Below are 15,189 nucleotides of genomic sequence, written 5' to 3'. Positions count from 1 at the left end.
TGCTCTGGGAACCAGGAGGACAGAAAAGAATGCGGGGAGGACAGATTCCCTCTGGGGCTGGGGAAGCCCCCACTTCACCTCCCACCTCCAGAGGAGGTGCCGCCCAGCCAGACCTGGACCAGTGAGGGCAAGGTTGGCATAGAGAAGCCGGAAGCGGGAGGGCAGTCCAGGCAGAGGGCACAGCCCAGGCAAATGACAGTCATGTCTCTCAAGTCCAGGGTTCTCCTCGTCCTTCAGCAAAAGGCCACTTTCTCAGAAGAGCCCCACCTGTTCACTCAATCTCGGGGACCCCGTGCCCCCACTGTCCATCAAAGCAGCAGGCTTATTTTCCACTTTGAGCTTATAAACAATCATGCTTGTTTATTATCTGTCTCCTCTGCCAAGTTTCCCCAGGGTGTGGACAAAGTCTGTCCTGTTCACTGCTCTGTCTAGCACAGCACCTGGTACACAATAGAGGCTTAATAACACAGTGAGCACCATTTGAGCAAGTTACTCCACCTCTCAGTGCCTCAGTTTCCTTATCTGTAAAATGTACATCGTAACAGCACCTACCTCATCGAGTTGTAAGAATTCAATGAGCTACTATTCATAATGCCCTTAGAAATGTCATAAGAATTAAACGAGTTAATATTTGTAAAGCCTTGGAACAGTTTCTCCTTGTGACCATGCAGGTACTCTGCAAAAGTGTGTAAATAAAATATATAATGAGTGAATGAAGAGAATAACAGATGCATAGATTTGGAAAGTCGTAATAATATAGATTATCAAGTTGCATAATTTGTAATGTCTTGGTTGATATTCACATCTCATTTTCTTTTTCTTTTCTTTTTTTTTTTTTTCTTCCCACAGAAATGAGGTCTCATTATATTGCTCGGGCTGGTTTCAAACTCCTGGGCTCAAGCGATCCTACTGCCTCAGCCTCCTTAAGTGCTGGAATTACAGGTGTGAGCCACCATGTCTGACCTCATTTTCTTTATTATTATTTCCTGGCTTTTTATTTTGACAATTTTTAAGCCCTTAGACAGCCAAACGATTAGTACAATGATTGCCTCAATTTACCAGTTGTTAATTCTTCAGTCTGCGGGCTTTCCCGCTAGCTAGATAAAATGAGAAAGATGCATATTTCTGCTTTTGGGGGGCTTTTCTTTTCTGATCCATGTGGGAGCAAGTTGAAGACACCAAGGTAATTTACTCCTGAACTCATCAGCTGCTGTGATTTTTTTTAATTCTCTAACTCAATGGATATATGAATTCTCTGGAACCAATTGCAACCAGTTCCTTGATCTTATAAATCGATAATTCTACAGATCTACTAGTCCCTGAACCCTTGAACCTGAAAATATTTGGTTCTAGAAACCGTCATCTGCTGGTTCTCAGAGTCTGCACATGGCTGAGGCTCTATCTTTCCATGGTCTGGCACTCCCAGGACTCTCCCCAGAGTCTGCGGCTCTCTCGGTCCAGTCCTGATGACCCTCTCGTGGGTGCCTCTGAGCACTGACTCCCACTTCCCAGAAGCCAAAGCCCGGGACTAAGAAAGGGGAAAACCCAGCCAGTCCCAAGTCCAGTGCAATGCCAGCCTCACGAATGCCAAGTGGCACAGAGACCTGGGTCACAGGCCCAAGGATGGGACCCTGGCCGGGCTGCTCCCTGGGTGCCCAGACCCATCTCAGGCCAGCTGGGTGAGGGGCAGATGGGTGGCCCCCACCTCCACCCTGCCCGTGGAGCAATCGTCTGAGTCACCCCCACCTCATGACTCGCCTGCCCGCCACCACTAAGGCCTGTAATTACAGCTGCCTCCTCCTTCAAGGCTAGGTCTTATCAGCCCATCAGGGCAGGCCAAGGAGGGGGACGCCCTGGAGGTACCCCACAGATGCGGCAGGTCCTGGGGCTTGATGGCACGCAATCCGGGCATGCCTTCACCATACTAGCCCCAAGTCCAGAGGCTGGCTCTAGACTCCCAGAACTCCCACTGTCCATTCCCCAAAACCTTGCCTCAAGTTCCACCATTTACTCATTTTCCTGCTGAAGTGTAAACTGATCACTCACAAGACATTTCAGAGCGGATTTTCCAAAGCCCTGGGGGAGGGGATCAGCTCTGCGTTAGGCACACAGGGAGCTCAAGGAAGACTCGGCAAAGCGCCACTATGGTTGCGGTTGTTGGTCAGTCCTCACCATGGGTGCTCGAGAAGGGAGGAAAGAAAGGGTCTTGATGAAGGGACAGTCACTGGGGACTGGTTCTGGAAGGGAGGTGGAGGCAGCAGGCAGCAAACCGACGCTTCACCTCCTTACCTGGTCCCCTTGTCAGCTAGCTGCCTTCTGACCCTGGAGGGAGGAATTCTGGCTCCTATTCCATAGATGAGGAAATTGAGGCTCAGAGAAGATTCACAGCTCCTGTCCTCCAAGGGATGGCAGCAGGGATCATGGTGATGTTCTGGGAGTGGGTGTGGCTGTTCCCAGGGAATGGGGATCCTCCCATCCCAGCAAAGGGGAGATACCAGCAAAGGACTATCTAGCTGCACTCAGACCTCCTGGATTCAAATCCTAGACTTAGGCCCTCTGTGCCTCAGTTTCCCCAACTGTCAACTGGAGATAATAGCAAGGCCAACCTCATCTGGTTATTGTGAGGATTAAATCCGTCACCTAATGAGAAGCTTCCTGAAGGTACATAGTAGGCTCTTTCCTCCCTCCCCTGGATGTTGGTGGATCCTTCCTTCCCTGAGTCAGTAGAAGGTGGGGAGGCCGGGATGTGTCCCACCTTGCGGAGTGGGGGCTGACTCTGTGCCCCCATCATCTCCCTCACCCACACAGGCTTCTGGGAAGCTGCAGCTGGTCCCCAGGCTGCCCCAACCCCTGGACTGGGTCCCCAGGATCAGCACCCCCAACTCCACACCTCCAAAGACAAATGCAGACACAACTCAAGGCCTGTAGTGTGGCTGGTTGCTTTGCAATTATTAATAATTTCCTCCCTCCATCCCTCCTGCAGACCTGCTTAACCAGTCTCCCCACCAGCACGGAGCAGGCCTGACATTTGAACCGACTATTATTCTCTCTCCCTTCAGGGAGAAGCCAGGAGGGAATGTGGGCCTGTGTCTTGACGCAGGGCGGGGAGAGGCAGAGGCCGCCCACAGGTCCCTCTTTCAGTCCTGGGTGCAGCATCCAAGCTCCGCCGTCCCCCGCGGCAACGGGCTCATTGCCCCTTTCCTGAAGACGAGGAGAGAGGGAGAGAGAGGGAGGTGGGTTAAGCCCCTGCCAAGCAACAGACAGGTTGGAAAATCCTCTTGTGCAGAGGCAGGAGTGGATGGTGGTTGAGTCAAACTTGAGGTCTGGATTCCTGTCCTGGCTCTGCCCTTTCCTCGCTGTGTGGCCTTGAACAAGTTGTTTCACCTTTCTGAACCTCCATTTTTTCATCCGCCAAATGGAGTGATGAATTCCCACATTGCAGAATCCATGAGGTTTAAAAAGCCCCAGGGTCAGTGCCCAATAGGGTACATGGGAGAACAGTTCTCTGGGTCCAGAGGCTGCTCACACAGGAAGCCAGAGGGGCTGGGCCAAAGTGACAGCCAGCACTGCCCTGAAGACAGAGTCCCTAGGCCTCCAGGGGACAAAGCCTAGAGGGCCAGTTCCATCTCCAACTACATCCAAAACCGGTCAGTGGGGACAGGCCAGGGTACATGCCCCCCTAATTGCTCCCTGGCTCCATTCGTACCACATGTAGCTCCTCCCAGCGAGTTAGGGAGTCCTGCAGCACCAGCACACCCAGCCAGACCCAGAAAGACTGACGCTGCCCCAGTGCCCACCCTGGCTGGAGGGAGAGGGCAGCTCAGGCCAATGAGTCCTGGAGCGATGGGGAACCACTAAGGGCCTCTGAGCAGGAGCAGGACCTGAGCTGGCAGGTCGAAAGGTCAAGATCTAGCATTTGGGACCTCACCATCTATCCCTTTGACCCTTGTGGGATAGTAGAATGGCCAAGAGCCCAAGTTGCCTGGGTTCAAACCCAGGCTTCGATATTTGTAGCTGTGCTGCTGTGAGCAAATTACTGGGCTTTTCTGAACCTCAACTAACCTATCTGTAAAATGGGAGTAGTAATAGCCTACAACTGTGAAGAGCTGAAATGCAGCAATGACTTGTAAAGTATGTAGCACAGTGCCTGGCACTTAGTAGGTATTCAGTAAGTGGATGCTGGTAGGAGTTTCTGCATCTACCAGGTAGTTTCACTCATCATGCAGTTTCCTCTGTCTGGCAAGCCCATCTCCATACTTCTCCTCATAGGAACTCCTATACATCCCTTAAGACCCTGCCCAAATAGTCCCTCCTCTGAGGAGCCATCACTAACTCCTTACTTAAACACATACAGGAAGCCCTTTCTTCTGGGCTCCCTGCCACCACATACTCCTCCCACAGCCTGGCCACACTGTCGGCAGATGAGCTGATGCCCGTGGGGCTCACCAGCAGATTACCAGTGCCTGCCCGGCGTGCAGAGCTGTGAATGAAAAGCTCCCCTCGCCTTACTCAACTCAAAACAGAACACAAAAATCCCCACAGATGTGGAAAGAGCCTATAGTCTCCAGCCAAATTTTCAAAATGTTCTCAGGCCACCACCAGAGCAAAGGACAGTGCAGATCCCAATATGTAGAATTCAGGGTTGAAAATTCCTTTAATCAAATGAGCTATAGATTTTAACAGGGAAGGGGGCAGAATAGCATGTGGCTAGGTAAGAAGACTGAGGCAGCCCTGTGTGCTGATCTAGAATAGTCTCCAGGATAAGTTGTCAAGTAATTTTTTAAAAAAATGAGGAGCGGAACACCGTAAGAAACATATTGGCTACCATTTGTGTGGAAGGATGGGAGGGAGGCAAGGACAACATAGATATTTGTGTGTATGTGCATAAATTAACTCTGGCCAAAATAGCAGGTTAACAGTGGCTGCCTCTAAGGAGGGGGAATCAGAGGCTGGGGGAAGGGGAGAGTGAGGATTTGCCTTTCATCCCATACCCCTTTCTACTTTTGGATTTTGTAGCGTTTGCTCACAGGCCCTACCTGATTCAGGAACACTCCTCAGCACCCCTGACAGGCTATCCTACTTTGAATGCTCCCAGTGATGAGGAGCTCAGTACTTTACCTGCCAGCTAATTCATCCAAAGGGTAGCTTGGAAGGGTGGGTTTGGGCTCAGTGACGGGAAGCAGAAATGTGCTTCTGGAGTCACACACAGGTGCCTCTTTCTTGCCCCTGACAGTGGGCAGAGAAGTGACTTCCTGGCTAGGAACCCACTCAGAGGGCCTGCCTGTTCCTGGGCCCAGGTGAGAGGTGGGCAGGAAGGTAGGGTGTGCTCTGCTCTGACTCAGGCCCCACGGATGCCCGGAGCACAGCCAGCTTCCCAGGACACAGTGCTGTGACTCAGGGCCACACAGCAGGGCCAACCCAGGTGGCAGCTGGCGGGCCACCAGCACACCCGCACCCTTCCCAGCCTCAATCCCCAGCAGGGCCTCTGTTGCCAGCACAAACCACCTTGCTCACCACTGTCCCCATCCACAGAGGATGGGATGGGGAGATGAAGACCCTGGCACCAGACAGCCTGGGTTCAAATCCTGCCTCTGCCATTTGCTGGCTGAATGGGCCAGTGAACCTGAGCCTCAGTTTCTCCATCCGTACAAGGGGTGAGCCATGCTGCCTCGTCTTCCTCATAGGGTTGCCATGAAGATGCTGAGTTCATCCGAGAAAGGCTCCTGGATCAGCCCGGGCAGAGTCTTATGCGAACGTAAGCCATTATTATTGTGGGTGCCCAGACAGATGTGGGGGTCACTGACATCGGAGCCTTGAAGGAAGCTTGGGCGCCTCTGCTCACCCCACTGGCCTGGTCAGCAGGCCCAGGAGGAGCAGGCCTCCTGGGGCACCTGGCCTTGGGAAGGTTCAGGGACTTTAGGTCCCCCTGCCAGGTTATGAGCTCCATGAGAACAGAAGTTTTTCCCTGTCTCATTAGTGTGGCCCCAGTGCCTGGTCCTGGTGCCTGGGATAACGGCTGGCACACAGGCAGGGTGAGCTTCACAGACCTGCAACGCATGCCTTCACACAGGGCCCCATGCTTGGATTAATGCTGTTACCTCTTGAAATTCTTAATTTTGAACAAGGACTGTCATGTTTAATTTTGCACATGACCCTGAACATTCTATAGCTGGTCCCGTACAGAGTTGACACACAGTACACCTTTTGGAATGAATGAATGAATGAATGAATGAATGAATGAATGCCACACTGAGGTGTCATTTCTCTCATTTTACCTCTGAGGATCATGGACTCTAAGCCCCCTTTTACAGATGCGAGCCGAGCAGACTCACCCAAGATCATCCAGCAGGAATTCAAACCCAGGCTTGTCAGGCCCCAAAGCCCCAGGTCCCGTGACCTCCTCCGGCATGTCAGGGGCAGCTGATCTGTGCCCGGGGAAGCCACAGAGCAGTGGCTCTCAGGGCAGTGAGGCCGAACAGCAAGCTCTACCCTGCTATCAGAGCTGCTCTGCTTCCCTTTTCTCAGCCAGGGAAACTGAGGCCCAGCTCAGGGTAGCACAGGCCAGCTTGGCAAGGGTGCCTGCCCAGGAGGCGTCCTGGCTGGGTGCCCGGACAGGGGGCGGGGGCCTCTGTGAATCGCTCCTCAGTCCCCGCCGACCACAAGCGGGTTGGGTGAAAGGCGGCTGCTCCCCGCCCGCTTCCCCGCCAACGTGGGCCCGAACAATGGGCCTTTGTGCCCGACGTGGGCGGGTTGTCAAGGTGCGCAGCCCTGGCCCTGGGCCCTGGCCTCGGCCTCCATGAGGGCAGAGGGGCCAGGACAGGGGGTCTGCGGGGGCCGGGAAACCCAGTAGAAGAGAGAGCAGGTCTAAGACTCTCACAACAACGAAGGCCAAGGCACAGGGAAAGAGCAATAGGCACCCAGGGTCACACAGCACAGGGACATCAGCGGCAAGTTGGGAACCCAGGACTCCAGCCTCCCTCTCACTGTGGTCTGAGTGTCCCCGCTGCAGCAAGGGGCTCCGGCATCCCTGAAGCTAAAACTTCCTCTCAGGAGGTCAGCAGGGCCAGAATCATTCCTCTTCTCCCTTCTTACACTCCCACACCATGGCTTCCTTCCTCAGGGGCCCAGCCCAACACCTCCTTCCTTCTCTGGGAGACCCCCCAGATGGCATCAGTCACAACATTGCTGGGAAAATGTCTCCCACTCACAGGGCCCTCCTGACCGGCTCTTCTCCCCAACAAGATTGTGTGCCCCTTGGGAAGTCACCTGGTCAGGTAGGCACTGCCATGAGCCCATGTTACAGGAGAGAACTGAGGCTCCCAGCTGGGCAGGACTCACTCGAGGTCTACACCCTGAATGCAGATGACCCTCACCTCTATCCTGTGTAGGAGTCACAGGAGGAAGGTGGGGACAAAAGACCAATTCCTGCTGTTTAGCCACCCACCCTCTGGTGGGAAAGGCAGAGAAGTCAACCACAATGGTAATAATAACAAGAGGCTACCAGGTATTGAGCATCTGGTAAGTGCTTTATGTCCAGAATCTCATTTCATCGTCACAAAATGGCTGGGAGGCAGGTACTATTATTGTCCCCATTTTACAGATGAGGAAACTGAGGTTCAGGTGAAACAACTTGCCCAAGGTCAATCAGTTAATAAAGGGGTTCGAATCCTATCCAGGTTCACTGAATGTCTCTGCTCACTCAACCCTCACAACCTTCTTATCAGGCAGGGTTGATGTCCCCAAATTACAGATGAGGAAACTAAGGCTCCAAGCAGCAAAGTCACATGCCCAAGGTCACACAGCTAGGAGGTGGGAGCAGGGATTTAAACCTGGGCTTCTGGCCCCCAAGGTCCCTGTCTTGTTTCTTTCTTCCCCCCACCACAACCAAGTTCCCTAAATGTCCCTTGAAACCATCTGTGCCAGCAGCCCCTCATCCCCATCCTCCACCACGATAGACCCAATGTCCACCCTGCACCTCGGCCCGTCCTAGCTGGCCTCACCCAACGCATAACAGATACTCATGAAAAGCCAGAAAGAGAGTCCCAGTCAGGAATAAGCTAAATGTCTGGGAGCCTGAGGAAGAGCACTGTGGTCTGTCCCCACGACAAAGTTCACAGGGACAACCAGTAGAGCACCTAAGCCGCTCCGCCAATGGGGACGGAGCTCCTGAACAGAACATCAGGTGGAAGAAAAGCAGGATGCAGAAGCAAATGTACAAGGGACGCCATCTGTACAACTCTACCCATAACCCAAAGCAGCTCCCCGAATCCCTCAGGGATTCCACGTGTGTGTGTGTGTGTGTGTGTGTGTGTGTGTGTGTGTGTGTGTAAAATTCTAAAGATGTCCTACAACCGCTTTGGGAAACTGGCCATACCTACAAAAACCAAACATGTGCATATCTCATCATCTAGCAATTGCATTCCTGGATATAGACTAAGGGAAATGCCTGCTCATGTCTACTGTCAGATGTGTAAGAGAAGGTTCACAGCAGCACTATTCAAAATAGTGGAAACAGGAAACAGTGCCCATCTCCGTTGATCATAGGGTAATTCAACAAACTGTGGTCTACTTAAACAATGGAATACTCCACAGCCGTGAAAAGAGACACAAAACTTGGATAGACCTTGTTGGGTGAGGTTAAGTGAAAGTGTATGATACAAAAGAGCACAGACTGAATGGGCTCACTTATATGAAGTTCAATAATAGGCAAAACCAATCTATCGTGATAGGAATCAGACCAGTAGTTACCTTTGAAGGGAGCCCCTGGAGGCTAGGAACGTTCTTCATCTTGATCTGGTGTGATCCCATGACCATCAAACTACAATTAAGATTTGTGTGTTTCGAGGTCAGGAGATGGTGACCATCCTGGCTAACACGGTGAAACCCCGTCTCTATTAAAAAAAAAAAAACAAAAAATTAGCTGGGCATGGTGGCACGGCCTGTAGTCCCAGCTACTCAGGAGGCTGAGGCAGAAGAATCACTTGAATCTAGGAGGCGGAGGTTGCAGTGAGCCAAAATCACGCCACTGCACTCTAGCCTGGGTGATGGGGCGAGACTCCGTCTCAAAAAAAAAAAAAAAAAAATTGTGTTTTACTATGTGCAATTTACACGCTCATCATACCAGGTGGATACCTTCATCAAACCAACAACAGAAGGATGAAGAAACACAGGGGAATCGTGAGCATCAAATCCAGGCTGCACTGACTGGGTTTTATTTTTTGTTTTCTTTGTTTGTTTGTTTTGTTTTGTTTTTTGAGATGGAGTCTTGCTCTGTCACCCAGACTGGAGTGCAGTGATGCAATCTCGGCTCACAGGTTGCAGTGACTTCTAGGAGAGATCCCTTTGGGTAGGGATATCGGGGGATCCCCTATATTGGGGTGTTTCCTTTTAAGGAAGAAAAGAACACAGAAGAACATACGTTTCCACGCAGTTGAGTGATAGCTGCGTGGAAGCTTCTGTTCTTATCCTTTAAACTTTTTTGAATATGTAAAATATTTAAAATGCTGAGAATCAAACCAGAAATAAAGCCCATTTCCAAGGCTTCTCCTGCTCCAGAGCTCACAGTGGCTTCCTTCTGCCTCCCGGCTGAGGCCACCCTCCTTTGCATGCCACTCGAGGTCTCATCCTGGGCCTCAACCCGTCTTTCCAGCCTCTCACTCACCCGTCGCCACCAGCCAGGCTGGTCTCCTCACTCTTCCCCTAACACGCCTTAAACATTCCCATCTCCACGCCTTTCCTCCCACCTGGAATGCCCTCCCCATTCCTGTCTACTTGCTCTGTGCCAGGCACCGTGCCCAGTGCTGTAGGCTATTAACTCCTGAAATCAGGGACTCAGCCATGGGGAAATTGGGGCATCGCTTGCAACCACAAATAATCTCCATCGTCACCCCCCAAAGCCACTCAAGTAATCCAAGTAGAAAGAGTCGTGCTGCTAAGCCCACAATTTCAAGACAAACCACCCCATAGCCCAACCATCCCCTAAGACCCTTCAGTATAGAAATTCTGGCCCACCACTGGATTTTAAACTCACTCATCTCTTGGGATTGTGTCTTTAACATTCCCATTTTACACAGGGGGAAACTAAGGCTTAGAGAGGGTAAGTAACTGACTTGAGACACTCAGCAAAGAAAAACTGTCTTTCTTCTAAGATCTTTTCCTCCTCCAAGATCTTCCAATCATGACTGACCCCTAAGTTTGTCCCAGCCTCAGGGCCTTTGCACTTGCAGTTCCCTCTGCTGGAATGTCCTTCTCCCAACTATTCCCAGGCCCAGCTCCTTATCATTCTAGTCTCTAAATTCAGGCCAGAGTCATCCTTCCAGATCCCCACCCTCATCTCTAGTGTAAAGCAGCCCCACGCCTGTCTTTCTCTATCACACGATGACAACTTAGCACTGTCCACAATTGTTCTGCATGTTTCTTCACTCATATCCACACCATCTGTCACATGCACACCCTTTTAGAACATAAGCACCAAAAGGCAGGGATTGTGTCTGTCTTATTCAGTGCTGTGTCCCAGGGCCTGGTGTTGTAGGTGCTTAGTAAATTAGTTGGAAGAGCACAAATCACTGGCTGTGTCTTCCCAGGGCCACGCAGTGAGGAAAGGACAGAGAAGGGGATCAGTGACCAGCTCAGGCCAGATCTCCACTGAATCACTCAGCTCTGTTTAGGTCCAAGGCTGCATGGGGTCCAAAGAAACAGGAAAGAGGCCGGGTGTGGTGGCTCACGCCTGTAATCCCAGCACTTTGGGAAGCCAAGGCAAGTGGATCACTTGAGGTCAGGAGTTCGAGACCAGCCTGGCCAACGTGGCGAAACCCCATCTTCACTAAAAATACAAAAATTAGCTGGTGTGGTGGCGCAGATCTATAGTACCAGCTACTCAGGAGGCTGAGGCAGGAGAATTGCTTGAACCTGGGAGTCAGAGGTTGCAGTGAGTCGAGATTGCACTATTGTACTCTAGCCTGGGTGACTAGGTGACAGAATGAGACTCTGTCTCAAAAAAAAAAAAAAAAAAAAAAAAAAAAAACAACAACAACACAAAAAGAAAAAAACAGGAAAGAGAGGCAACCCCCATGTGGGTCCTGCAGCCCTGCAGCTCCAAGCCGCTACCCACCAAACGGGCTGAAAAAGCCCCACTTCCCACCAAAAACATATTTTTTTATCACTGTTTTTGAGTTTTTATAATAGTATAGTTTTGCTTTTCTAGTATTGTTAATTTTTAGCTTGCAGTTTTATCGTTGTAGTCAGCTCCATTTTTCCCGATGTTTAGTATTTTCACAGATGCTTGCAAAGCTCCTATGGCCAGGTGGAAATGAGGACAAGGACACTGAGAGACAGGAAGAAGGAGACCAAGACAGAGGAAGCATGCGGTGGCAGAACAGAGAGAAATAAGCGGATATGAAGAGACACAGGGAGAGTGACAGAGACAGAGACAGCAGAAACCAAAACTCAGATAGGCCTGACTCCCACATCGCCTTCCACAACGTGAGCCTCCATAACCATCAAAATCACAGGGTTGAGTGAGCATTTGCTGAGTGCGGGCACTGTGCTGAACGCTTTTCTGTGAATGATCATGCTTGATTCTCACAACCAACCTGTGAGAGGAGGGATCCTCTCATTCCTTGTTTTAAAGATGAAAAAACCGAGGCACAGAGGTTGGCCAGCACGCCTTCCATCACACAGCCAGCAGGCAGTAAAGCCAGGTGTGACCTCAGGCCTGCCCCAGACCCAAGGCTGAGCCATTCTCTCCAGTCTTGGGGTGTCTAGGTTTGTTTTAGGGCAGCTCTTCTCAATTTCAGCTGTGCTGGCGAATCCCTTGGGGACTTGTAAAAATGTCAGTCCTAGGCCGGGCGCTGTGGCTCATGCCTGTAATCCCAGCACTATGGAAGGCTGAGGCAGGTGGACCACTAGAGATCAGGAATTTGAGACCAGCCTGGCCAACATGGCGAAACCCTGTCTCTACTAAAAATACAAAAATTAGCTGGGGATGGTGACATGCAGGTGTGATCCCAGTTACTCAGTAGGCTGAGGCAGGAGAATTGCTTGAACCAGGAGGCAGAGTTTACAGTGAGCAGAGATCACGCCACTGCACTCCAGCCTGGGCAACAGAGACAGACCCCGTCTCAAAAAAAGACAGAAAGAAAGAAAGAGATAGAGAAAGAGAGAGAGAGAGAGAGAGAGAAGAAAGAGAGAGAGAGAGAGAGAGAGAAAGAAAGAAAGAAAGAAAGAAAGAAAGAAAGAAAGAAGAAAGAAAGAAAGAAAGAAAGAAGAAAGAAAGAAAGAAGAGGGAGGGAGGGAGGGAGGGAGGGAGGGAGGGAAGAGAGAGAGAGAGAGAGAGAGAGAGAGAGAAAGAAAGAAAGAAAGAAAGAAAGAAAGAAAGAAAGAAAGAAGAAAGAATGAAGAAAGGGAGGGAGGGAGGGAGGGAGGGAGAGGGAAGAGAGAGAGAAGAGAAAAAAGACGGAAAGAAAGAAAGAAAGAAAGAAAGCAGAAGAAATAAAAAAAAAGAAAGAAGTTTTCTTGAGGAGGAGGGAGGACTCTATCCCGAGAGAGAGCGCTCTCGCTCCCCAAAGCCCTCCCTCCCCTCCCTCCCTCATCCCTCCCTCCCCCCTCCTCACCTCCCCCCCTCCTCCCGAAAGCCGGCCCTGCCAGGAAAAGAAAAGAAAGAAAAGAAAGAAAATGTTGATCCTGATTTAACAGGGTTTTGGGGTGGGGAGGACCCAGACCCTGAATTTCTAACAGACTCCCAGGTGGGGTCAGTGCTGTGGTTCCCAGGTCACAGCCTGAGCAGTGAGGATCTAGAGGAGTCCAGTACTCTAGGACCCTTTGGCCACACCAGGGACAGGGAGGGCCCAGGAGCCTCCAGCCAGTCCAGTCACCATGCATACCCATCCAGCCAGTCCAGCCACCATCCATACCCATAGGCCTTGGGGTCATGCTGGCCCCTGCGGTTCAGTTTCCCGTTCTTGGTGCTTCCTGTTGATCCCGGGAATTCCCCATAAGCTGACTGTCCTGCACACAAAGGCAGCTGCACAAAGATGTTCATTGTGGCATTGTTTATAGGAAGGGCAAGTTGGAACCACCTAAATGTCCACCAATAGGGTACTGTTAAATACACTAGGATCTGTGCAGCCATTACAAATGATGGTCTCAGCCGGCCACAGTGGCTCACGCCTGTAATCCCAGCACTTTGGGAGGCTGAGGTGGGCAGATTGCATGAGTTCAGGAGTTCAAGACCAGCCTGGGCAACATGGCAAAATCCCATCTCTACAAAAAACACAAAAATTGGCTGGGCATGATGGTACATACCTGTAGTCCAGTTACTCGGGAAGCTGAGGTAGGAAGACGGTTTGAGCCCAGGAGGCAGAGGTTGCAGTCAGCCAAGATCAAGCCACTGCATTCCATCCTGGGCAACAGAGTGACAGAGTGACACCCTGTCTCAAAAATAATAATAATCATAAATAAAATAAAAATGATAGTGGGGCAAAATTCAAAATATATATAACATTTTTTCTTTTTTTCTTTTTTTTTTTTGAGACAGAGTCTCACTCTGTCGCCCAGGCTGGAGTGCAGTGGCATGATCTCGGCTCACTGCAAGCCCCGCCTCCCGGGTTCACGCCATTCTCCTGCCTCAGCCTCCCGGTAGCTAGGATTACAGGCGCCCGCCACCACGCCCGGCTAATTTTTTCGTATATTTAGTACAGACGGGGTTTCACTGTGTTAGCCAGAGTGGTCTCCATCTCCTGACCTTGTGATCCCCATTGATGCAGCAATTCCACTTCTAGGATGTACTCTATGGATATACTTGCACAAGGACACAGAAAGCTTTCCACCAAACTCTCTGTGGCAATTTGTCATGGCAAAAGCCTGCAAGCCACCATCACTAAGGAAATGGCTCTTTAAATCCTGCTCCGTGTCCACCATGGAATGCCACACAGCCTTGAAAAAGGAGGGTGCTCTCTATGCACTGATATCAAGATTTACTGTTGCTGAAAATCACAAGGCACACAACTAGTGTGTAGAGTCCTCTGATATCTGTAAGAAAACAAAGAAAATACATGTTTTTGCCCACATGTTCACAGAACCCTTCTGAAAAGCAACACAAAAGACTGTCACAGTGAGGGGTTGAGAGGGTGAGGACAAACACAGGAGGGAGACTGACTTTTCACTGCAAGCTTGTTGTACCTTGGGTATTTGGTGCCACATGGTATTACCTATGGACAAAATGAGTTAAAGTTAAAGTTTATACATGATGCACAAGTGTTCCATTTGTGGATATAGGAAAATGCTTGTGATAAATTAGTGAGAGAAAAGAAGATGGCCTAATTTATATAATGCATGATTCACATATATCTTTGAGCTATCTCTATAAGTATATCCCACATATATCTGTAAGTATAGAGAGAAACGTTTAAAAATACTATCAGGAAATTAGCAAATGAAGTTGCTACTATTCACGCACTATATGCATTGATTCATTTCCTCACAACAACAGGGCAAGGTGGACGGGCTGCTATTATCCTCATCGCCCAGATGAGGAAACAGAGGCTCTACAAGTGAAGTTACCTGACCAAGGGCTCACAGCCAAGGGGAGGCAGAGCTGGGATTTGAACCTCAACCACAGGGCTAGAGATCCCTCTCAATTGCAAATTGGGTAGTGTCTCCTTTTGCTTTGAATTTTCAGCATTCTTAAAAGTTGAGCCAATGAACCCAAGTCTCTCTCTCCTTCTACTGCCACTTTACTTTTCAACAAGACTTTTCAGAAAAAAAAAAAAAAACCCTAAGAACATCCCATGCCCCCCAAGTCAGCAGCCCCCATTTCCTGGCTCTCACATCCCCCGGGGAATTCCCCTGGCAATGCCTGGTATAGGAAACCACGAGAGTGGTTTTTAAAAAAAGTCAAGCAATGCAGTGAGCCGAGATCGCACCACTGCACTCCAGTCTGGGCGACAGAGCGAGACTCCGTCTCAAAAAAAAAAAAACAAAAGAGTCAAACAAGAGCAGGGAGAATGTTTCATGTCCCAGATAAAAGGACACCAAAGAGATATGCCACCAAAGGCAGGGCCTAACCCTTGGTACCAGAAAAACAAAGGGGGAAAAAAAAAACCCCAGATGTAAAACGGTTATAAAGGGCACTTTGGAGCAGTCCTAGTCATTTGAACATGGCCTGGAGACTAGGTAATGTAATTGAATCGA

General features: G+C 50.2%; 1 long non-coding RNA gene across 1 annotated transcript; it reads left to right on the top strand.

The window, feature by feature from the left end:
• The first annotated feature begins 2,263 nt into the window (after window positions 1–2,263).
• On the top strand, window positions 2,264–14,420 carry LOC115892908. Its single transcript, XR_004052839.1, has 3 exons — window positions 2,264–2,661; window positions 11,267–11,481; window positions 13,693–14,420. It is a non-coding gene; the product is annotated as an uncharacterized LOC115892908 (long non-coding RNA).
• The last annotated feature ends 769 nt before the right edge of the window (window positions 14,421–15,189 follow it).

This window comes from Rhinopithecus roxellana, chromosome 13, assembly GCF_007565055.1.
Source record: "Rhinopithecus roxellana isolate Shanxi Qingling chromosome 13, ASM756505v1, whole genome shotgun sequence".
In the NCBI taxonomy this organism is placed as follows: domain Eukaryota; kingdom Metazoa; phylum Chordata; class Mammalia; order Primates; family Cercopithecidae; genus Rhinopithecus; species Rhinopithecus roxellana.
Note: the sequence above shows the minus strand (reverse complement) of the source record. Positions and strands in the feature narration are given on the sequence as shown.